The sequence below is a fragment of the Scyliorhinus torazame genome, chromosome 12 (genome assembly GCF_047496885.1).
Source record: "Scyliorhinus torazame isolate Kashiwa2021f chromosome 12, sScyTor2.1, whole genome shotgun sequence".
Classification (NCBI taxonomy): domain Eukaryota; kingdom Metazoa; phylum Chordata; class Chondrichthyes; order Carcharhiniformes; family Scyliorhinidae; genus Scyliorhinus; species Scyliorhinus torazame.
In genome coordinates, this window is record NC_092718.1 from 167306633 (window position 1) to 167331701 (window position 25069).

At 51.6% G+C, this 25069-nt stretch overlaps 1 protein-coding gene across 3 annotated transcripts in view; it reads left to right on the top strand.

Moving 5' to 3' along the window:
- The first annotated feature begins 799 nt into the window (after positions 1-799).
- Positions 800-25069, top strand: part of fkbp6 (FKBP prolyl isomerase 6) — a 134172-nt gene continuing 109902 nt past the window's right edge. For all 3 annotated transcript variants that reach the window (XM_072469326.1, XM_072469325.1, XM_072469327.1), the window contains exon 1: positions 800-842. The gene's annotated coding sequence lies outside the window, so the exon portion shown is untranslated. The remainder of the gene's footprint in view (positions 843-25069) is intronic.

Below are 25069 nucleotides of genomic sequence, written 5' to 3' on the forward strand. Positions count from 1 at the left end.
GTATGTATGTTTGCACCATGATGTTTATCTGAATATCATGACAGGTTTCATCCGGGTGCTCAGGTTTCCTCCCATGTGCAGATCAGGTGAATTGGCCATGCTAAATTTCACCCTTAGTGTCCAGGGATGAGCAAGTTCAGTTACAGGGATAGGGTGGGGTGTGGTGGGCTGGAGAGTTGGCCTCAGTAGAGAGTTAATTCAGAGGGTCAGTGTGGACTCAATGAGCCAAATGGCCTCCTTCTGCCCTGTAGTGAACATAAAGTGCAGAAGGAGGCCATTCGGTCCATCGAGTCTGCACCGACCCACTTAAGACCTGACTTCCACCCTGTCCCCGTAACCCAATAACCCCTCCTAACCTTTTTGGTCACTGAGGGCAATTTATCATGGCCAATTCACCTAACCTGCACTTCTTTGAAATGAAACCGGAGGAAACCCATGCAGACACAGGGAGAACGTGCAGACTCCACAAAAGTGACCCAGCGGGGAATCGAACCTGGGACCCCTGGCGCTGTGAAGCCAGAGTGCTAGCCACTTGTGCTACCGTGCTGCCCATAGCGGATCCCTGAATTAAATTTGTGTAATTGAGAACCAGGCCTGGGAAGGCACTGTTTTGTCATGTCCTTCTGACCTCTAGTTCAAAGGTCATGGTAGTTTAAAATCATTTTTAAACTTCAAATTAGCTGCTTCGTCCCACACAAAAAGTATTATATTGAAAATTACAGGCTGCAGTGCTTTATTTGTAGTTTTTAAAAATCCATCCCAAATTGACTGACCAATGGCAATGCAGCCAGTTGTCACATGCAGGAGGTGGCCAGCTTGCATGATTCTGACTGTGGCTGATGGTAAGTAGCAGGAACTTTATCCAGTCCCTTTATTAGTTTTAACTGTTATAAGTGTACTTAATGCTGTGCAATAAAGGAGGCCTATGATTTAAAAATAGTTCTGCCTGTTCACAGACCTGTCCCTTTATTTTGATGGAAGGGTGTGTGGTAAAGGCAGGCTCCAGCCAGCTCCTCAGCGTGTTCAGGGGTTGCCGATGGGGGGGGCGGGGTAGGACTGGCCAATTTTCCTTTTCAGGTGGCAGAGGACTCTGGCTTCTCAGCTGGGAGTGTTCCAGAGTTCCCTGTTCATGGAAGTCACTTTAAAACCAGGCTGGCTTTTGGTGTGGTTTTGTGACAGTGTCACTTGCTCATTAGTTGAGAGGGGAGGAAGGGGTGTAAGGGAACCCTGTAGCTCTTCCTTTTGCTGACCGATTCACATACTTCGAGTTGGGTGTTGATTAAGAACAAAATGAAAAGGTGGAAAAACTCAACATTTTGGGCACCTGTGGAGAGAAAGGTGTTTCGTCTGAACAGTTTCTCCAGTCTTTTATTTTGCATCTTATTTTAAATTTCCAGCATCCACAGTATTTTGCTTTTGCATGATGTAGATGTAGATTGTACGATGATTCCTGCTGTATCGTAACAGCCAAACTAACTAAATGCATTCCAAAAAATGCCAAGAGATCAAATTACAAGATTGATGACAATTGGGTTCTGAGATGCAGGAGCTATCCTGTCACTGAGAGGGATATTGACTTGTGGTCTGGTTTGAATGACCCTGGAATCATTTATAATCTTCACTTGAGCTGAAAGCAGCACTTTAAATAATGCTGTGGCCAACAAATAGGGCCCCAGCCATCCCGAAATCTGAGACTCATCTATCCAGAGTTAGTGGTATATGGATTAACACGGTCGTTTCAATTGAGTCTGGGCTGAGGGTTACAGCTCCTCTCTGCTGATTTGCAAAGATTTGACGTGAAATACATTTGCCTCAGTGTCCATCGAGTCTCCACCGGGCAGAGACTGGCATCTGATAACTGCCCTGCTGTTTGGTGCCCTCTGAATTGTCAAGGTGACTTGGTGTGAGAGACAAGAATGTCAGATTGCACCAGGAGTGGGTACTCTTCTGTACTCAGGTTATGCAGTTTGATAATAAGGCAATAACGGGAGCATTACCTGGTATCTAATCTGTACCTGTAGCTGGGTGTGCTAGATGCTGACGGTGGGTGCAAAAAGTGGGAAACTTTGGCCGCAATCGTACCCTACCCAGAACATGACCAGATACGCGAGAGGCCTCTTACTGAATTTATCGGACTCGCCAGACCTCATGGGATCGAATGATGGGCAGGATCCAGATTTGCACATTCAAATCAGCAGTTAGTCTCACTTGAATATGTCTGCGTCAGAATTACCCAAGACGCGGGGTCTAACGACCCCACCTCGGAGACGCCGGGCGGGAGCCGTTTAGCGCTGGTTTCCACAAAGGTGGACCAGGTGTACCGGCACTTGGGGCGGGGATGGGTCCCCCAGGCGATCGTGGGTCCCTGAACGGTTGGGCTCTCGGCAGGGGTGGTACCATGGCAGTGCCACCTGGGCACCCTGGTGGTGCCCGGGTGCCATTACCAGGCTGGTAGCAGCACTTCCAGGGTGCCAGACTAGCAGTGCCAAGGTGCCCAGGTGGCATCTTTCCCATGTTGGGGATCGGGCTTGGGAGCGCCCTGCACGTATGGAGTGGGGTGCCGAGGTGGGGGGGGGGGGGGGTGTTGAGGACTTCTAATTGGTAAGTTGTGGGGGGGGGGGGTGGGGTGTTCGGAAGCAGCAGTGCGGGAGTTCAGAGATCAGGTGCCACTAAAAAATGGCGTAAAAAGAACATTCCTCACTGAGGCCGGAAACCAGAGTCCTGATTAATGGCGGGGTCATTCTTGGTACTGCAAGCACCAGGAAACACCCAGCTAAACACACCAAAAACGGGACTCGGGTTCTTCTCCATTCAATTGTGCCCTATAAATATATTTAATATACATGTGCTGCAGTTTGTTCTTGAAACAAGCGATCCTAACCAGAGGCGGACTTGCAATGAAACACACAGCCCAGCAGTGCGATGCCTCGGCCAATGTGGGGCCCACATACTGAGCGGTGACTGTGTGTGACCCCAAAAGTGGTAATCCCGCTTCTGCTGCGTGTTGTGTTATGCACTCTGGGATAACACAGGCTGCAACTGGATGCAGCTTTAACCAAAAGATACTCCAGACCTTGAAGTTAGTTCAATCTGAGTTATTGAACCAGTAGCACAGTTCTCTATGAGTTTGACTCTGCTAACCTAAGTGTGGTTACTCTGTCTGACTGAACCAGACTAGCTCTTAGCCACGTGCTGGAGGTGTGATACTGTACATACACCCTGACTCACTCTGTAGATGTTCATCAGTGGAAAGAGGCGGAGTGTGAGTGCCTCGTGCCTTTTATAGTGAGATACCCCCTCTGAGTGTCCTGCCTGCTCATTGGTCATGTCCTGTTCTCTGTGTTCAGCATGTCTGCATATCATGACACTGCGAAGGCTTCAGCGAGGCAAGGAGGAGGCACTGGCCAACAGCCATTGGGGCAGCAGTGAAGCGACTCTCGACCTCCAAGTCAGGACTCAGGTGGGCGGGCAGGCAACCAATCAAAAAGAGCAGATACCAGATAGCCGGCAGCCAGCCAGGAACTCAGGCAGTCATTGGGATTCAACTCCTTCGCCTCAGAAACCGCAGGCGAGCGCCGTTCAGCACTGGTCCCCACAAACAGGGACAAGACGGAACATCACTCGTGGGGGTCTGCAGGAAAAGGAGGCCCCCAGCTGCATGTCCTTTGGGCAGGGTGTTTCCCTGGCACTGCTGGTGCCAGTCTGGCAGCCTAGCAGTGCCACCTGGGTGCCAGCATGGCACTGTCAAGGTGCCCAGGTGGCATTGTCTGCTCGCATGGGCGCAGCCAGGGTGCCAGGTTGGCGGTGCCAAGCTTGCATTTTGTGCGCGCACAATCAGGCTGGGGAGTTGCCCTTCATGGGTGTTGGGAGGGGGAAGGCAGGGATTGTTTCGGGGCCTTGGAGATCTCTTACTACAGTGGGGGGTCCCGGCGAGCGGAGCTCCCACTGTGCAAAACGGGGCTATGTGCGGCCTCGGCTGCGCGCTCCCTGTTCATGGCCCTTGAATAACCATTGCGTTGAATAGCCATGTGTTTCTCGGCACTGCAAGTGTATTGGAGGGGGGGGAACTGGGGGAGTGGGTGAACGAGGGTGGTGGTGCTGGATCTGGGGTAATTTGGGAGGGCTGGTGCTGGGGGGGGGGGAAATATGCAAAGTCAAACTGGGAAGGAGGGAGCAGGAGTCCGGGAAGAATCGGCGGCGGGATTCTCTCAGCCCAGGCCAGAGCGGAGAATTGGCGGTCCGCCGATTCTCCGGAGAGTAGAGAATCGGCGCCATTGGCACGGTGCGGTCGGTGCAGCACCGGTCAGGGGCCACTCTATGCAGCCCCCTCCCCGGCGATTCTCCGCCCAGGATGGGCCGAGCGGCCGTACAAGAAATCCGAGTCCCGCCGGTGCCATCCACGTGTGGTCTTACCCGGCGGGATCTCGGCGTGCGTGCATCCGGGGGCGGCCTGGTGGTGGGGGTGGGGGGGTGGGGGCCTCTGCTGTGGCCTGGCCCGCGATCGTGGCCTACCGATCGGCGGGCTGGCCTCTCGGGCTGGGGGCCTCTTTTGTTCCGCGCCGGCCCCTGTAGCCCTACACCATGTTGTGTCGGGGCCAGTGCGGAGAAGGGAGCCACTGCGCATGCACACATTGGCGCTGGTCCCATGGCGCATGCACACATTGGCGCTGGTCCCACTGCGCATGCACACATTGGCGCTGGTCCCATGGCGCATGCGCAGACCTGCGGCAGACCATCTGACGCCGGCATCGGCAACTGAAGCTGCGTGGGTCACTCCAGTGCCGCGCTGGCCCCCTGTAGGGGTCAGAATTACTGCTCCTGAGGGCATGTTGACGGCGTCGAGAAACACAGGATCAGAGAATCTCGCCCCCTGTCTCTGAACCAGTTGCAGAATTGAAGAGATGGCAGGATTTTTATAAACTGATCAATTAGAAAATTAGCATTTACAGAGATGAAGCAGGTGAAGTAAATTTCAAAGCTATACATGCAACAGGAGGTGCTTATTGTGCTAATAACACAGGCTCTATATTCAATATCGAACAGATCATTTTGGGCTCGTGATAAAAGCCACACTCATGAGCTCATGTATATAATGGAATGTACTGTACCATTAACGATGATTGGATCCCATCCATTGGTTGATTTGTCCGGGACAGTAAAGTGAGAGGTTGAGGCAATTCTGAAAGGAGAGAGCCATTTGTCTCGTTCAGTGCATTGCTCGATTATTGATACCACAGTAGTGACTGATGCTTGCTGGCTACTGTCTCATGTATAACTTTGCTTTGATTCAGACACGTTGATCGAAGCTGGTCTATCACTGTTGCTACATAATCGGCTTGTTAGCAAGGCTGACGCTCCTGGGAAAGCGGAATAGTTCAGCATGGATACAAAATTGGCCCCAGGTTGTGGTAAAAGGCTGCTTTTCAAAGTGGAGGGATATATACAATGGTTTTCCCCAGGTCCAGTACTGGGACCACCGCTGTTTTCGATAAACGAGTAAAGCTTCGGGGGACCCCGGAGCAGTTTTGAAATTTGCCAAATGAAACAAAGTGTAGAAGTGTAGTACACTCAGGAGGAGAGTAATACACTAAAGCGGGACTCTGAGAGTCTGGTAGGAATGTGGCAGATGAAATTCAACATTGCGATGGTACATTTTGGCAGAACGGTGATAGAATCTATACCAAATGCTACACGTTTAAAGGGGGTATGCAGGAATAGAGACTAAGGGGTGGTGATTGTGTACAAACCTTGGAATGCAGCAGGACGGATTAACACAGCAGTTAATCTGGTGTTTCTGTCTGAGTTATCTCGAGGATCCGGGTATTTACAATTGAAGCATAGACTCTGGGCTGGGAGGGTAAGGTTACTGTAAACAGCGAAACAAAGAAGGCGAAGCATATTTGGTGGGAGGGAAGACTTTGGTGGAGGGAGTTCCAGTCAATGAGGGGTGAATCGAAAATTGAGGTGACTGGATGAGGAGTGGCGATGAGGATAAAATTAATACTTACTCAATGGGGGGGAGGGGGGGAGAGCTAGATTGTAGCTCAGGTGGGGGGCAGGATGAGTTTAGTTGTATTTCATTAGGTCTTGGATTTTCTTGTGTGTTCAGGCGAGTTTAGGGTCTTTCAATTAATGCATTTCACTGATTGGGATTTCTTTCCAGGTATTAACTCAGTGTCTGGTCAGGCCAAAAGTCACCAGACACTGTGGGGTCAGATCAGTATGCGAAGTGACAGAGAGAGATTGCTGAGGTGTAAATCTACTAACAAAACCTGCAACATAGAAAGCTCTGTCTTGTTAACTTCGCTTGAAAGCAACATTTTCTGGGATTGGCAGCGTACTTTATATTATTGTATCCCGAATGGTTTAAAAAATTGAGGCCTTTTGATCTGAGAATTTGTTCCTGTATCTCGCGTAACATAAACAGTCTGGCCCAGGTCTTCTGATCTCTGGATATTGTCGACCAGGTGCTGGATTCTTCGCCCCATTGACAACTCCGCTACGGGCGGTGGGCAGCAGAGAATCGAGCGTCGGGCAGAAAACTGGAACGCCGCCATTTTGATTCTCTGGACCCCCGCAAGCGTAGGGGTCGAGGTCCGCCAGCGGGAGGATGCAAATGGTTTATTAAGGCCCATTTGAATCCTATTAACCAGCCCGGCACCATATTCTCCAAGCCCGCACGATTCTCCGCTCCTCCGGGATGGGAATCACATGGACGGGAACTGGTGCAGGTTTTGACAAACGCGACCCTGACGTGGGGGACTTTGCGGTGGGCCAAGGGTGTAACACTTTTAGGGAGTTGGCCCCAAAGTCCATCGGAAGGCCACACATACCCACCCCCCAACAATGCAAGACATGTCCACCCTACCCCCACCAGACCCCTGAATAAAGATACTCTCCCAGAGACCCCCTAATTAAAGAGACTCTACCCAGAGACCACCTAATTAAAGAGACTCCACCCAGAGACCCCCTAATTAAAGAGAATCCACTCAGAGACCCCCTAATTAAAGACTCCTCCCAGTGACCCCCAAACTATAGAGACTCCCCCCCCCCCCCGAGACCCCCTAATTAAAGACCCCCCCCCCCCACAGTGACCCCCCAATTAAAGAGACACACCCCAGCAACCCTCTAATTAATGCGACTGCCCCCAGAATTAACGAGACTCCATCCAGAGAGCCCCTAATTAGAGATTCCCCAGAAACCCCAAATTAAAGCGGCTCCACACAGAACCCCCTAATTAAAGAGACGCACCAGGCCCCCCAGACGAGAGATTCCTTTTTGGGGGAAAATATTTTATTAAGGCACATATAATTTTAACAATTTTCAAGAGGGAAAAACAACAAAGCCCTCCCACACACCGTTCCCGCCTATCCTGCAGCCCTTCAAAGAACCTGCTCATTCGGGCCACAGTCATATGAGCCCTGTGGATCACCTTGAACTGGATCAGGCTAAGCCTGGCACACAAGGAGCATTGACTCTACTCAGGGCATCCTCTCACAACCCTGCCCAATTCTTCTTCCCACTTTCGCTTCACCTCCTCTATCAGGGCCCCCTCCCACTCCATCAGCTCTCTGTAAATTTCTGAGACCATCCCCTTCCCCACTCCTGTTTTCGACACTATCTTGTCCTGTATCCCATGGTGTGGCAGGTGTGGAAAGGTCGAAACTTGTCCCTGGGCAACATCCCTCGCCTGAAGGTAGTGGAACCCATTCCCACCGGGCAGCTCAAACTCCTCCTCCAAATTCTCCAAGCACGGAAAGCTGCCATCAATAAACAGGTCCCCAAATCACTCGATCCCAGCTTGCTGGCACCTCCAAAACCCCATATCTAGCCCCCCCCAGTGCAAACTGGTGGCTGCCACAAATTGGTGCCCATACCAATGCCCTCTCCACTCCCATATCCTTCCGCCACTGTCTCCACACCCTCAAGGCAGCCACTACCCCCGGGCTTGTGCTGTACCGAGCCTGCGAGAGCGGCAGAGATGTCGTTACCTATGGCCCTAGACATGTGCCCCTACATGAGGCCGCTCCCACACCGACCTCTCCCCCACTATCCACTTCCTGACCATTGATATGTTCGCCACCCAGTAGCAGTTTCTGAAATTCGGTAGGGCCAGCCCCCCTCCCCTCAATCCCGCTCCAGCAGCACCCTCTTTATCCTTGGGGTTTTACCCGCCCACACAAACCCAGAGAGCACCACATTCACCCTCTTAAAGAAAGCCTTGGGGATAAAAATAGGCAGACACTGAAATACAGACAAAAACCTCGGGAGAACCGTCATCTTTATCGTCTGCACCCTCCCCGCTAGTGACAGCGGGAGCATATCCCACCTTCTGAAGTCCCCTTTTATCTCCACCAACCAAACCAAATTCAGCTTGTGTAGCTGTTCCCACTCCCGCGCCACCTGGATACCCAAATACCAAAAGCTCCCATCACCTTAAACGGCATCTCCCCCAATCTCCTCTCTTGTCCCCTTGCTTGAATCACAAAGGCCTTGCTCTTGCCTGTATTCAATTTGTACCCCAAAAACCAGCTGAATTCCCCAAGGGTCCCCATAATCTCTCCAATCCCCCCCCCCAGCGGTTCAGAAATATACTAAAATAGGTCGTCCACGTATGGCGAGACCCTGTGCTCCATCCCCCCCGTACTATCCGCAGCCAGTCCTTTGACGCTCACAACGCCATCGCCAATGGCTCTAAGGCCAAGGCAAACAACAGGGGGAGAGTGGACATCCCTGCCTCATCCCCAGGTGCAGCCTAAAATAATCCAAGCTCACTTGGTTCGTCCGCAAACTCGCCACCGGTGCCTGGTACAGCAACCGGACCCAGACCACAAAACACTGCCCAAACCACCCCAGGACCTCCCACAAATACTCCCACTCCACCCAATCAAAGGCCTTCTCAGAATCCATGGCGATCACCACCTCCACCTCCCTTCCCTCGGAGGGCATCATAATCACATTTAGCAGCCTTCTAATGTTCGCCGCTAAATGCCTCCCCTTCACAAACATCGTCTGGTCCTCCACTATTACCCTTAGTACACAATCCTCTATTCGCGAGACCAAGATCTTGACATCTACGTTTAGAAGGGAGATTGGACTGTACGACCCACATTGTTCCGGATCCTTATCCCGCTTCAGGATGAGAGAAATCGAGGCCTGTGATATCGTCGGAGGAAGTACCCCTCACTCACTAACCTCATTAAACACCCTTACCAAGGGCCCCAGCACTTCTGAAAACTTTTTATAGAACTCCACTGGCTACACGTCCGGGCCCGGGGCCTTGTCCGACTGCATCGCCTCCAGCCCCTCCACCTCTTCCACCAGCCAAATTTGGGCCGCTAGCCCCTCCACCAGCTCTTCTTCCGCCCTCGGAAATTCCAATCCCTCTAAAAACTACCCCACCCCCTCCGTCCCATCTGGGGGTTCCGACTCGTATAACCTGCAATAAAAGTCCATAAACACCCCGTTCACCCTCACCGGATCCAAGGTTGTATTCCCTCTTCTGTTCTTCACTGTCCCAATCACTGTCCCAATCTCCCTCGCCGCCTCCCGTTTCCTTAGCTGGTGTTCTAGCATCCGACTAGCCTTCTAATGTCTGGAGCCCTCCCCCAGAAGAGAGACCCCTGTCAGGAACCCCTCCCCCCTCTCCCCTCTCCAGAAGAGAGACCCCTGTCTGGATGATTCCCCCCCCCTCCCCACCCCAGGAGAGAGATCCCTATCTGGAAGTCTCTCTTCCCCCCTCCCTCCCCCCCCCCCTCCCCCCATCCCCACCCCCACAGGAGACTCCTGTCTGGAAGACAGAGAGCAGTCCAGTCTGTAAAAATCATCAAGCTTTGATTGACAGTTCCTGGACCATATGACATAGGAGCAGAATTAGGCTACTTGGCCCATCGAATCTGCTCCGCCATCAAAGAGAGTTAAGTGCTTTCTGTTAATTTCACAGAAACTAGTTTTCTGTCTATGAAAGTTGTTTACTATGATATTCAAAGGACATAGACATATTGGTGGATTGGACAGACAAGTGGCAGATGCAGTTTAATGCAGCAAACTGGCAGGTGATTCATTTTGGCAGGAAGAATATGGAGAGACAGTTTAAGCTAAAGGGAGAAACTCTAAAGGAGGTAGAGGAACCTTGGTGTCCATGTACACAGTAAGAAGTCTTATAACACCAGGTTAAAGTTTGTTTCGAATCACTAGTTTTTGGAGCGCAGCTCCTTCATCAGGTGAGTGAAGAGGTGGATTCCACAACCACCTATATCGACAAAGTCAATGGTGTAAGATGATACTTTGAATCCGAGTCTTTGCAGGTAATTAAGTCTTCACAGGTCCAGACGGAGTGACTGGAGAGAGGGATAATCGCAGGTTAACGGACATCGCGTGACAATCGCCAGGCAGGAATGTTCCCTTCCAGTCGGGGAACACTTCAAAAGTCAAGGGCATTCAGCCTCTGATCTCCGGGTAAGCGTTCTCTAAGGCGGCCTTCAGGACCCGCGACAACGCAGAATCGCCGAGCAGAAACTTATAGCCAAGTTCCGCACACATGGGTACGGCCTCAACAGGGACCTGGGATTCATGTCACATTACATTCATCCCCCACCATCTGGCCTGCGAAATCCTACCAACTGTCCTGGCTTGAGACAATTCACACCTCTTTAACCTGTGATTATCCTTCTCTCCAGTCGCTCTGTCTAGACCGTTAAAGACTTAATTACCTGCAAAGACTCGCATTCAAAATATCATCTTGCATCATTGACTTTGTCTGTGTATGTGGTTGTGGAACCCACATCTTCACTCACCTGATGAAGACGCTGCGCTCTGAAAGCTAGTTATTTGAAACAAACCTGTTGGACTTTAACCTGGTCTTGTAAGACTTCTTACTGTGCCCACCCCAGTCCAACGCCGGCATCTCCATATCTATGTGCACAAGTCATTGGAAGGTGGCAGGGCATGTTGAAAGAAAAGTTAATGAAACGCATGGTATCCTAGGTTTTATTAATAAGAAGCATTGAGTACAAACGTAAGGAGGTCATGTTACCCTTGTATCAGACACTAGGTAGGCCTCAGATGGAGACTGTCCAGTTCTGGGTGCCATACTTGCAGAAGGATGTGATGACGTTGGAGGGAGTACAGCGGAGATTGACACGAGTGATTCCATGGATAAAGAACAGTAGTTATGGGGATAGGTCGGAGAGGCTGGGACTGTTTCTCTTGGAGAAAAGAAGGCTGAAAGGAGACTTGATAGAGGTATTCACGATTCTGAGGGGTATGGACAGGGTAAATAGTGAGAAACTATTCCCACTCTGGAGTACATCTACAACTAGAGGCCAAAAGGAGGAAAAGTGATGTGAGGAAAAACATTTTTACCTGGGGGTGGTGGGAGCCTGGAACAAACTTCTTGAAAGGGTGGCGGAGGCAGATTCCATCGAGGTATTGAAAGGGGAACTGGACTGCTACCTGAAAAGAATGAGTAAGGTTACGGGGTTAAAGGCAGGGGAGCGAGACGAGGCCGAACACTCTTCCAGGAAGCCAACGCAGACCCGAATGACCTCATTCTGCACCGTAAAGATTCTGTGATCATTGAGACTTTCAATCCCTGAGTGGAAAACAAGAATACCTCCAACTGCGTGAAACCTGACATAAAGCAGGAGAAGCAATAAATGGGTAGCTTACAGCAGTGTAAGAGATCAAACTTCAATTGCCGGGACAAGCCTGGAGATTTGGCAAACCATGTAAAATGAATGCCCAAGTAAAATGATAACCTATTGGTGACTAAGATGGTATTATTTCCTATAAAGCTGTGTCCTGTTTCACAGCAGATAGACTCCTGTGTATTGACGTCTTTTTTAATCCAGATCCTGTTCTGTCTCTGTTTCCAACGCAGTTTTCATCTTTGCGTGTGTGTGGTTGTGGGGGGGCGCGTTGTGATCACAGTGACCGATACAGCAGAAAATACCTAATGAAAGGAGAGACGTGAAGGTACAGCAGCCAGCAGTACCAACTGCAAAGATCACAATGGTTCTGTCCACGACCCCCGCCCCCCCCATCCCACTTGCCAGACTGATATCACTTAATTAGGAGAGGAACAGCTACTGTACAATTCGTGGTACAATTATAAAGGAGATTGGGATAATCAAATTTTCTTGGTTGATGAGGAAGAATATCGTAATCCTACAGGAAATAAATTCTGATCCGCCGCTCATTGTTCAGCACCAGCAAATGATGCCAAGTAATATCACTTAATTAGGAGGCATTGTCAATACAGAAGCTTCTTTACTGCGCATCAGTGAATGGTTTCCAGCTAATCTCCCCACGTGGATTGAAATGCAAATGCAGGATTTTGGAAAAGGTCATTTTTGGAAGGATTCCCTGAGAAAGTCTTCACTACAGAATTCTGCCATTGTCTGCTCCGTGAGGAGTGATTGGCTGTGACAAATCCAAGCAGAGGTAAGCTGTGCATCTCTAGGGTTAGTATAATGGAGCTCATTTATAAATACTGTTCCCTTATCATCTAGTGACATGGGAGCAGCTTGATAAACCAGTGGAAGATCTTGGCTGCAGGACAATAAAATATAATCTTTATTAGTATCACAAGTAGGCTTACATTAACACTGCCAATGAAGTTACTGTGACAATCCCCTAGTCGCCACACTCCAGCGCTTGTTGGGTACACGGAGGGAGAATTCAGAATGTCCAAATCACGGGTCCTCCGGTGGTGGTGATGTGCGGAGCGGGCACACATCAGGTGGCTCTCCTCCCAATCAGACCCAAAATACTGAATGTTTTGAGATTTTTGGCCCAAAAAAACACCCAAAATCCTCCCAAACCCAGACGGTGCGGACAGCAACGAAGTGGAAAGGAAGGTGCCGGCAAGCGGCAGTTCAAAGAGCCGGCGAGAAGGCAGAAGCGATGGAAAGGGTCACGGGCAATAAGCGGACGGACCAGTGGACCCATGAGGCGAGGTGGAAGCCCCGGTGAACCAGGAGCGGGGAAGACCGGCGACCCAAATGGCGGAACAGGAGCGGACCCCCACACACACACACCAGGGGAGGGGTGGAAGAGTTTCCTAAAAAATGGAACTGGCTGTCATGAGGGAGGCGATTAAATGGTAGTGCTGAAGGAGGTGGTGACGGAAGCGATGGCCTCCCTCCAGCGCATGATAGACGGCCTGGGGAAGAATCTGAAAGCCCAGAATCGAGGCAGGGCTAAGTCAGCCCAAGGAGGGGAGCCACCGTACTAGCAGGGAGGGCTAGCATGGGACGACGGGCAGTAAGGGTGGCCACGGCGCACCTCTTGGGGGAGAGGGAACGTCTGGCCAAGGGGGGAGACTGGGAGGGGGGGGAACAGGGGGAACTCGTAGAACAGAAAGGGGGCAGAAAGTTAGGAAAAGGTTGGCAGCAAGGCAGACACAGGCCTCGGCGGGCATGGAACAGGCTGATAAATCAAGATGGTGCCGCAAGCAGCCACTTTGGAGGATCCCGAAACAAAGGTAGACCCCGGAGTGCAGGGGCGCACCCACGTGGCGTACACACAGTTGGCGGCCATGTTGGGTGCCCCCTGGATAAATGGAGACCCTGGAAAGCAGGGATCTGACCTCGTGGTGAGAGCGGTGACTGTGGCCATTTTGGATGGCCCCCAAAGAAAGGGAAACCCCGGAATGCAGGGTCCAACAGGTAAGTCTGTTTGATCCCGCAGGAATGGGCGGTCAGAAACACCGCATCTGGATAGTCACCTGGAATGCAAGGGGACTTAACGGGCCAGTGAAAAGATCCAGGGAAGCCTGAAGGCTGACATAATCTACCTACAGGAGACACACCTGAGGGAGAAGGACAGACTACTGGTAAGGAAGGGCTGGGTGGGACAGACATACCAGGCATGCTACCGGACGAGGGCTCAGGGAGTAGTCATACTGATCAGCAAGAGAACGAGATTTACGGAGACTAGGACGATTACAGAGACTAGGACGGTTACGGACCAGGGGGACGGTACATCATGGTCAGTGGTGTCCTGGAAGGAGCACCGACAGTGCTGGTGAACGTGTACTCTCCCAACTGGGACGACACAGAATTTGTAAAAAAAGACCATGGTGGAAATCCCCGTTATTGACACACAACAACTGATGATGGGGGGTGACTTTAACTGTGTACAGGGCCCGCTGACCGACCAAGCGAACCCCAGATCAGGGAAAAGACAGGCATGGTTAAGGAACTTGGAGCATTTATGGAGCAGATGGGGGGGTGGACTCGTGGAGGTTCCTACACCGGGAGAAAACAAATTCTCGTTCTTTTCACAAGTGCACAAGGGATATACCAGCATCCCCTTCTTTGCAGTGGGGAAATCGGAGCTTCCAGGAATTATAGGAGCGGAGTACTCCGCGATAGTCATCTCCGCCCACGCTCCACACTACGTGGATGTGACGTTGGAGACAGGCCGTGCGCAGCGCCCAACGTGGAGACTGGACACGGACCACCTGGCCGCCAAGGCCTTCTGACAGAAAACATCGCAGGCCATCGGCGACTATGTGAGTAACAGCCGGAATGGGGAAGTCTCACCCTCCACGTTCTGGGATGCACTGAAGGCTGCGATCAGAGGGGAAATTATAGCCTACAAGGCACGTGGAGATAGGGAAGAGAGGAGGCCAGGCAACAGCTGATCGACTCCATCTTGGAGGTCGACAGAAAGTACTCCGAGGCACCCTCCGTGGAGTCTCTGGCGGAGAGGAAAAAGCTACCAATGGACTTTAACCTGCTATCCACCTGGAAAGCGGTGTACCAACTCCGCCAGACACTGGGGACCTTCTACGAACATGGGGCAAAGGCTAGCCACCTACTGGCTCACCAGCTGACAAAGCAGACAGCCAAGAGGGAAATATAGCGCAGGTAAAGGACAGCAGAGGCAGACTGGAAGCAGAACAAAAAGAGGTCAACCGAGCATTCGAGACCTTCTACCGAGAACTGTTCACCTCCGAGCCCCCTGACGGGGTTGTAGGGATGAAATAGTTCCTCAACGGACTGGAAATACTTGTTGTGGGGGAGGACAGACGGGGGGAGTTGGAAGCACCAATAGAGCTAGGAGAAATCATGGAGCGGATCAGCTCCATGCAGATGGGGAAGACGCCGGAACCTGACGGGTTCCTAGCGGACTTCTATAAAATGTTCGCGCCGGCCCTGGCCCCACATCTAAGGGACATGTTCGCGAACTCGCTATCAAGGAACATTTTGCTCCTACACTAGCGCAGACCACAATTTCATTGATACTCAAAAAAGACAAAGACCCGACGGAATGTGGATCATAGAGACCCATTTCGCTGCTCAATGTGGATGCGAGAATACTCGCAAAGGTCTTGGCCAATAGACTGGAGAGCTGAGTATCAGAGGTGGTCGCAGAGGACCAAACAGGCTTTGGAAACAGAAGTGGGTTGGGGACTCTGGAGCGAAGCACTGAGCAGGGCCAACTCTACCTCCTCCTGCCCAAGGCTCAGCCTCATGCAGTTCAAAGTGGTGCACAGAGCACACCTGACCAGAACCCGAATGAGCAGGTTCTTTCCGGAGGTGGAGGACAAATGTGAGCGGTGCCAGAGAGGCCCGGCCAACCACACCCACATGTTCTGGGCTTGTCCCAAACTTGTTGAAACCTGGACAGCCTTCTCCATGACGTTGTCCAAGGTCGTAGGAAGACTTCCTTACTGCGCGAGGGCAATTTGTCGGCCTGCTTCAGAACCTGTTCCAGGCCAGCAACAGCCAGTATAGAGGGAAACTGGAAAGTTTTTTAAAAAGGCAAGGAGGAACGTCAGGCACGCGCAACCCAGGGGGAGGGTGGGGGGCAGGTGAAAAGAGAGAGCCTGAGAGGGACAAAAGGGGACAACCTCCTTCCCCATCCACAAGATGGAAGGGGGGGTATAGGGGGGAAATGAGATGAGGGGGGAACACCCCCCTCCCTCCCAGATAAAGCAGGGAGGTCATCAGGGGAGGAGGGGGTGGGTTAGGAAGAGGATGGCGGGGGGGGGGGGGGGGGGGGGGGGGGAGGAAGATTGTATGCTGACTGAGATGGTGACAGACTGTAAATAGAGAAGCTTAAGAAAAAACCTTTTTTCCTGTACAATAAATGAAAACGAACGTCAATATGTATAATTTTGACAATGCCAACAAAAATATTAAAAAAAAAAAAAAGAATGTTCAAAGCACCTTACAGCACATCTTTTGGTACTTGTGGGAGGAAACCGGAGCGCCCGGAGGAAACCCACGCGGCACAGTGGCACAATGGTTCGCACTACTGCCTCACGGTGCCAGGGGCCCGGGTTCGATTCCAGCATTTGGTTGACTGTGTGGAGTTTGCACATTCTCCTCGTGTTTGCGTGGGTTTCCTCCGGGTGCCCCGGTTTCCTTCCACAGTCCAAAGATGTGCAGCATAGATGGATTAGCCACGCTAAATTGCCCCATAGTCTCCAACAATGTGTAGATAGGTGAGGTTGCGGGGATAGGGTGGGGAGTGTACATTGGTAAAGCACTCTTCCCGAGGGTCGATGCAGACCCGATAGGCTGAATGGTCGCCTGCATTGTAGCAATTCTATGAAATACAGAGGTCCGCCAGCGGGAGGATGCAAATGGTTTATTAAGGCCCATTTGAATCCTATTAACCAGCCCGGCACCATATTCTCCAAGCCCGCACGATTCACCGCTCCTCTGGGATGGGAATCACATGGACGGGAACTGGTGCAGGTTTTGACAAACGCGACCCTGACGTGGGGGACTTTGCGGTGGGCCAAGGGTGTAACACTTTTAGGGAGTTGGCCCCAAAGTCCATCGGAAGGCCACACATACCCACCCCCCAACAATGCAAGACATGTCCACCCTACCCCCACCAGACCCCTGAATAAAGATACTCTCCCAGAGACCCCCTAATTAAAGAGACTCTACCCAGAGACCCCCTAATTAAAGAGACTCCACCCAGAGACCCCCTAATTAAAGAGACTCCACTCAGAGACCCCCTAATTAAAGACTCCTCCCAGTGACCCCCAAACTATAGAGACTCCCCCCCCCCGAGACCCCCTAATTAAAGACCCCCCCCCACAGTGACCCCCCAATTAAAGAGACACACCCCAGCAACCCTCTAATTAATGCGACTGCCCCCAGTGTACATTGGTAAAGCACTCTTCCCGAGGGTCGATGCAGACCCGATAGGCTGAATGGTCGCCTGCATTGTAGCAATTCTATGAAATACAGTACAGTCGACCAGTAAAAGCATACGGTTATTGAATTTGGGCGTGTGTGGCTATTGTTTATCAAGGTGATGGGGACCTGTTGGAAGACTGAATGTTACTCCAATTCACTGCCAACCTCAGCTCTGAATATCTCTGACAATGCATGGGGATCAGATATTGTGGTAGTCACCACTGTTGTATTATATTGTTTATACTGCACTGCATACGAGGGTATTACGGTAAGGCCCCTGTACTACAGGTACGGGGGTAGATCCCTGCCTGCTGGCTCCGCCCAGTAGGTGGAGTATAAATGTATGTGCTCTCCGAACTGCAGCCATTTTGGCAGCAGCTGTAGGAGGCCACACATCTCTGTGTAATAAAGCCTCGATTACTCTCTACTCTCGTCTCGTCGTAATTGATAGTGCATCAATTTATTACACAGAGATTTTGCAAAGATGGATCTCCGCATCAAGCCGGATCGCCTGCAGCTGTATCCTCAAGCAGACAACGCCAAAAAGGACTTCGCACATTGGCTAGCTAGCTTTGAAGCATACATCGGATCTGCGACAGATCCAATCTCAGAAGCACAGAAGCTCCAGATTCAGTATACGCGGCTGAGCTCCGATGTCTTTCCCCTCATCCAGGACGTGCCTACCTACGCAGAGGCCATGGGCGCTACTGAAGGAGAACTACGCTCAGCAGACCAACAGGATCTACGCCAGCCACCTCCTGTCCACACGGCACCAACTTCCCGGTGAATCTGTGGAAGATTTCTGGCGTGCCCTGGTGAGAGAGTGTGATTGCCAGGCCGTTTCGGCCGCTGAACATTCTAACCTATAATGAGAGACGCGTTCATTACGGGCATAGGGTCGGCCTACATCCGCCAGCGCCTCTTAAAAGGGGCTACGCTTGATCGTGCGGCCTCTAAGAAACAAAAGAAACTAGCGCTCTCGCTCACAGTTGCCTTGCGCAACGTACAGGCATTTGCCCCCGACTGCACGGCCCACCCCTCCTGGGCATCGTGGACCCCGCCAGTGGCCACCCCATCGTGGACCCCCATCAGTGACCGCACCCAGCCAACCCCACGCCTGCGCCGCGCGGCAGCCAACCAACCCCGGGGGACCCAAGTGCTACTTCTGCGGACAGACAAAACACCCCTGGCAGTGCTGCCCAGCGCGGAGCGGGCTCTGCAAGGCCTGTGGCAAGAAAGGACATTTCGCTGCGGTGTGCCAGGCCCGCTCAATCGCCGCTATTGTCCCTACACCCACTGCATGCGGCCAGTGGGCGCCGCCATCTTGCTCTCCTCACAACACGTGCGGCCCGTGGGCGCCGCCATCTTGCTCTCCTCACAACACGTGCGGCCCGTGGGCACCGCCATCTTCCCCGCCTCAGGACCCCTGCCTGCCGGGCACCTCATCGGGCCGTTCATCGCCTGCAACCGCCGCCGACCAGCCACGTCTCGCCTGCGTCACGATCGACCAGTCCCGACTGCAAACCTCGCGACCGTATCGACAAAGGTGAAGGTCGACGGGCATGAGATATCCTGCCTTCTGGACTCTGGAAGTACTGAGAGCTTCATCCACCCCAATACGGTAAGGTGCTGCTCCCTCGCGGTACACCCCATTAACCAAAGAATCTCCCTGGCCTCCGGACCCCACTCCGTGGCAATCCGGGAGTACTACATCGCCACCCTCACCATCCAGGGCGTAGAGTTCAGCGGCTTCCAGCTCTACGTCCTCCCCCATCGCTGCGCTGCCTTGCTACTCGGCCTGGACTTCCAGTGCAACCTCCAGAGCCTAACCCTGAAATTTGGCAGGCCCCTACCACCCCTTATTGTCTGCGGCCTCACGACCCTTAAGGTCGACGCGTCTTCTCTGATTGCAAACCTCACCCCGGATTGCAAACCCGTCGCCACCAGGAGCAGACAGTGCAGCGCCCAGGACAGGACCTTCATCAGGTCTGAGGTCCAGCGGCTGCTGCGGGAAGGTATCATCGAGGCCAGCAACAGCCCCTGGAGAGCCCAAGTGGTAGTGGTGAAAACGGGGCAGAAAAACAGGATGGTCGTTGACTACAGTCAGACCATCAATCGGTACACACAGCTCGACGCGCACCCCCTCCCACGCATATTTGATATGGTCAATGAGATTGCACAGTACCGGGTCATCTCGACAGTGGACCTGAAATCCGCCTACCACCAGCTCCCCATTTGCAAGGCGGACCGCCCGTACACCGCGTCTGAAGTGGACGGCTGCCTTCACCATTTACTTCGGGTTCCCTTCGGCGTCACTAGCAGGGTCTCGGTCTTCAAACGGGAGATGGACCGAATGATTAACCGGTGCGGACTGCGGGCCACTTTCCCGTACCTGGATAATATCACCATCTGCGGCCACGACCAGCAGGACCACGACGCTTACCTTTCCAAATTTCTCCACACCACCAAACTCCTCAACCTAACCTACAACAAGGAGAAGTGTGTGTTCAGCACAAACCGATTAGCCATCCTCGGCTATGTGGTTCAGAACGGAGTTCTAGGGCCCGATCCCGATCGCATGCGGCCCTCATGGATCTCCCCCTTCCCCACTACCCCAAGGCCCTCAAACGATGCCTGGGGTTCTTTTCGTACTACGCCCAGTGGGTCCCTAACTATGCGGACAAGGCCCGCCCACTCATCCACTCCACAGTTTTCCCCCTGACGGCTAAGGCCACCAGGCCTTCAACCGTATCAAGGCCGACATCGCCAAGGCCGTGATGAACGCGGTCGACGAGATGCTCCCGTTCCAAGTCGAGAGCGACGCATCAGATGACGCTCTGGCCGCCACCCTCAACCAGGCAGGCAGGCCCGTGGCATTCTTTTCCTACACCCTCCATGCCTCCGAAATTCAGCACTCCTCCATCGAAAAGGAGGCCCAAACTATCGTTGAAGCTGTGCGGCACTACAGGCATTACCTGGCCGGCAGGAGATTCAGTCTCCTCACAGACCAACGGTCGGTTGACTTCATGTTCAACAACACACAGCAGGGTAAGATCAAAAATGATAAGATCTTGCGGTGGAGGATCAAGCTCTCCACCTTTAATTACGAGATTTTGTATCGCCCCGGTAAGCTTAACGAACCCCCCGATGCCCTGTCCCGAGGTACATGTGCCAGCGCACAAGTGGACCGATTCCGGACCCTGCACGACGATCTCTGTCACCCAAGGGTTATCCGCTTTTATCACTTCATTAAGGCCCGCAATCTGCCCTACTCAATCGAGGAAGTCAGGGCTGTCACCAGAGATTGCCAGATCTGCGCGGAGTGTAAACCGCATTTCTACCAGCTAGACCGGGCGCGTTTGGTGAAGGCCTCCCGCCCCTTTGAACGCCTCAGCGTGGATTTCAAAGGGCCCCTCCCCTCCACCGACTGCAGCACTTATTTTCTCAATGTGGTCGACGAATATTGCAGATTCCATTTCGCCATCCCATGCCCCGATATGACATCTGCCACCGTCTTCAAAGCCCTCAACACCATCTTCGCTCTGTTCGGTTTCCCCGCCTACATCCACAGCGACCGGGGATCCTCATTTATGAGCGATGAGCTGCGCCAGTACCTGCTCAACAGGGGCATTGCCTCGAGCAGGGCGACCAGCTACAACCCCCAGGGAAATGGGCAGGTGAAGCGGGAGAATGGGACGGTCTGGAATGCCGTCCAGCTGGCCCTAAATTCCAGAAATCTCCCGGCCACACGCTGGCAGGAGGTCCTTCCTGACGCCCTTCACTCCATTCGGTCGCTCCTGTGCACGGCGACTAACGTAACCCCCCCCCCATGAACGTTTCTTTGCCTTCCCCAGGAGGTCCACCTCTGGGGTTTCGCTCCCAACGTGACTGGCAGCTCCAGGATCCGTTCTCCTCCGCAAGCACGTGCGGCTCCACAAGGCGGACCCATTGGTTGAGAGGATACAGCTACTCCACGCAAACCGCAGTATGCCTACGTAGCGTACCCCGACGGCCGCCAAGACACAGTCTCCCTCCGGGACCTGGCACCAGCTGGGCCCCCACACACCCCATCCCCCTCTGCCCGGAGGGAGGTGCCACCCTCCCTTCCCCCAGTGCACCCCACCATAGCCCCCACTCCAGGACAATCCGTCCTGCCCTTGGTCCCACCCGGGGATGAAGAGGATGTCGACACGCTCCCGGAGTCACCGATGACCGAGCCGACGCCTGACTCGCCACCAGTACTGCGGCGCTCTCAACGCCGGATCAGGGTGCCCGACCTTCTAAATTTGTAACCTTCTCTGAAATTTTAATGGCAACCTGTATGTAAATAGTTTTCCACCACCCCCGCTGGACTCATTTTTAACAGGGGGTGAATGCGGTCGTCTCCACTGTTGTATTATATTGTATATACTGCACTGCATACAAGGGTATTACGGTAAGGCCCCTGTACTACAGGTACGGGGGTAGATCCCTGCCTGCTGGCTCCGCCCAGTAGGCGGAGTATAAATGTGTGTGCTCTCCGAACTGCAGCCATTTCGGCAGCAGCTGTAGGAGGCCACACATCTCTGTGTAATAAAGCCTCGATTACTCTCTACTCTCATCTCGTAATTGGTAGTGTAACAGATATAGAACAGGAAAGAGCTGTAAGCAGCTTAGTGACAGTCTCCCTCTTCATCCCATGATGTACGTCTGGCCCCATTGTAGATCTTCCATGCATCACCTGATAATGTACCTCCAGCCTTCATGCAGCAATGAGCAGAGCTGTATGCAGGGTACTCGAGGTGTGCTCCAACAAAGTGCAATTTCCTCATAAGTTTCTCTTGATTTGCATTATTTGTGTTGGTAGTTAATTGGTGCTCGCCGCTGGTTGGACACGTTGAGCATTGAATTTACTGTGATTTTGTTTCTCTCTGAAGTCCCTTAACATAATTCTCAGCCATTTGAGCAGCCTTTTACTTGTATTCATTTCTCTGTTTCTATTCCTTTGGGCAGTACTTTACAGTGTCTCTATTGAATTTCTTCTGCTATTGCTCTACTGACTTATGACTTTTAGCTAATTCATTTGGTAATTTCTGCGCTGCCTTCTCTAATGCCACCACCGTGCTAAATTAGACTCGATCAACAAATTTGATATCGAACGTTTTAAAAAGGAAAGACCAATTTCATTGAAATGAAGGAACCCAGGCATATTGATTGGGAAAGTTGTTCATCTTTCGAGCAGAGCAAACGGAACACCTTCAGAAAGGCAGAATGTCAAGCACAAGGCATAAATATATATTTAAAACCAGAAAGTTCACTCATCCCAAACGGACATGGCCCCAAATTAATCATGGGAAAAGAATCAGAAGGAACATGACCTCCACAAATCCTGCAGAGCAGAAGATGGGCTTCACCAAGGTGAACATCTGGACAATAATAACTTATTAAATAACAGTCAACGTAGATTCAGAAGGAGCGCTGTCCTTGTCCTGACATCCCATGTGGATTCTGCTGAACTCCATGACGTATTGTTGATAGATTTGTATGTATTGTTGAAAGACTGTGAATAATTGTCTGTAGACAAAAACTATAAATAGAGTTCAACATTACAAATGAGTAGAGGTGAGGAATTGTAGGTGGGTTAGAAAGGTGGTACAGAAGCTATACCTGGTGGGGATTGGAAGCAGTACTATATGGGAATGTCTCAGCATTGATGGTGGAAGTGCTCCTTTCGAATTTATACCCTGTGTAAGCACAAATTCAATGCACAATCCACAGTACGGTCATTTTATTTTTAAGTTAGATATCCAGCTCCTGGTCACAGAGGTCTACAGCACAGAAAAGGCCCTTCACGTCTGTGCCGGTCTAATCCCATTTCCCAGCACTTGGTCCATATCCTTGTATGCCCTGGCATCGCAAGTGCACATCTAAATATGCCTTAAATGTTACGGGGGTTTCTGCCTCCACCACTCTTTCAGGCAGTGAGTTCCAGACTCCTATCACCCTCTCGGTGAAAAGGTTTCCCCTCATATTCCCTCTGAAGCTGCCGCTTACCTTAAATCTATGTCCCCTGGTCATTGATCCCTCCTCCAAGGGGAAATGTTTCTTCCTATATCTACGCCGCCATAATTTTATACATCTCAATCATGTCCCCCCTCAGTCTCCTCTGCTCCAAGGAAGACAACCCCAGTCTATCTAATCTCACTTCATAGCTAAAGCTATGAAGGTTAGATGGATTGGCAATGCTAGCTTTCCCCTTAGTGTCCAAAGATGTGTAGGTTAGGTGGGGTTATGGAGATAGGGTGGGGGAGCGGGCCTAGGTAGGGTGCTCTTTTGGAGGATCGTGCAGACTTGATGGGCCAAATGGCCTCCTTCTGCACTGTAGGGATTCTATGGGCCATACGTAACAGCTGGGATGCTAAATCACATCTTTTCCCAGTTATTATCGGGTTGATTTTCCCGATAAAATGTTTCTCCCCTTGCACCCCCTTCCCGTCTCCGTAGAATGGATTCTCCTTCTGGTGGATCACCTGCCATGATGTCAGCTTGGATATCTTCATATTATATATATATACATTTTTAACTTGAGTACCCAATTCATTTTTTTTCCAATTGAAGGGCAATTTAGCGTGGCCAATCCACCTAACCTGCACATATTTTTGGGATGTGGGTCAGACCCACTCAGACTCGGGGCTGGGATTGAACCCGGACCCTTGGTGCCGTGAGGCACCAGTGCTAACCACTGCGCCATCGTGCTGCCCTATATTGGAGATATTTAACCAGAATATTTACATGTGTCACTTTTTGCCTCACTGAGAATAAATTTATTTTCCTTCCTGACATATTTGGCTGCGCTACCTTTTTTAGCCGCTCATCTTTTCTGAATGCACTGTATTCCCCTGAAAGTTATATTCGTTACCTTCCTTTGGGAGTAGTCCATGCAGCCCCTCAACGTCTTCTCTGACATTCGATTAGATCCTTGCTGACCCGTCCCTTATCTCCATTTACCTGACTTTCACCCGCATCCCCTGGTGAGCTTTACCTAACAGAAAATTGATGTATCTTGAGAACTCTCATTCAAAGTTTGGATTTGATTTATTGTCACGTGTACCGAGGTACAGTGAAAAGTATTGTTCTGCGTACAGTCCAGACAGATCGTTCCATACATGACAAAAGAAAAAGGACATACATAAATATACAATGTAAATACATAGGCACAGGCATCGGGTGAGCTTACGGAGTGCAGTACTTGAACAAAGATCAAAGAAAAGTACAGCACAGGAACAGGCCCTTCGGCCCTCCAAGCCTGTGTCGACCATGCTGCCCGTCTAAGCTAAAATCTTCTGCACTTCCGGGGTCCGTATCCCTCTATTCCCATCCTATTCATGTATTTGTCAAGATGTCCCTTAAACGTCACTATCGTCCCTGCTTCCACCACCTCCTCCGACAGCAAGTTCCAGGCACCCACTACCCTCTGTGTAAAAAATTTGCCTCGTACATCTCCTCTAAACCTTGCCCCTCGCACCTTAAACCTATGCCCCCTAATAATTGACCCCTTTACTACTCAGTAGAGAATATGTGTGAAGAGAAGGACTGGCCAGGGTTGATGCTGGAAGGATGTTCCCGATGGTGGGTGTATCCAGAACCAGGGGTCACAGTCTGAGGATATGGGTTAGACCATTTAGGACAGAGATGAGGAGAAATTTCTTCACCCAGAGAGTGGTGAGCCTGTGGAATTCGTTACCACAGGAAGTAGTTGAGTCCAAAACATTGTGTGATTTCAAGAAGCAGTCAGATACAGCTCTTGGGACAAAGCGGATCAAAGGATATGGAGGAAAGCAGGATTAGGCTATTGAGTTGGATGATCAGCCATGAGCAAAATGAATGGTAGAGCAGGCGCGAAGTGGCGAATGGCCTCCTCC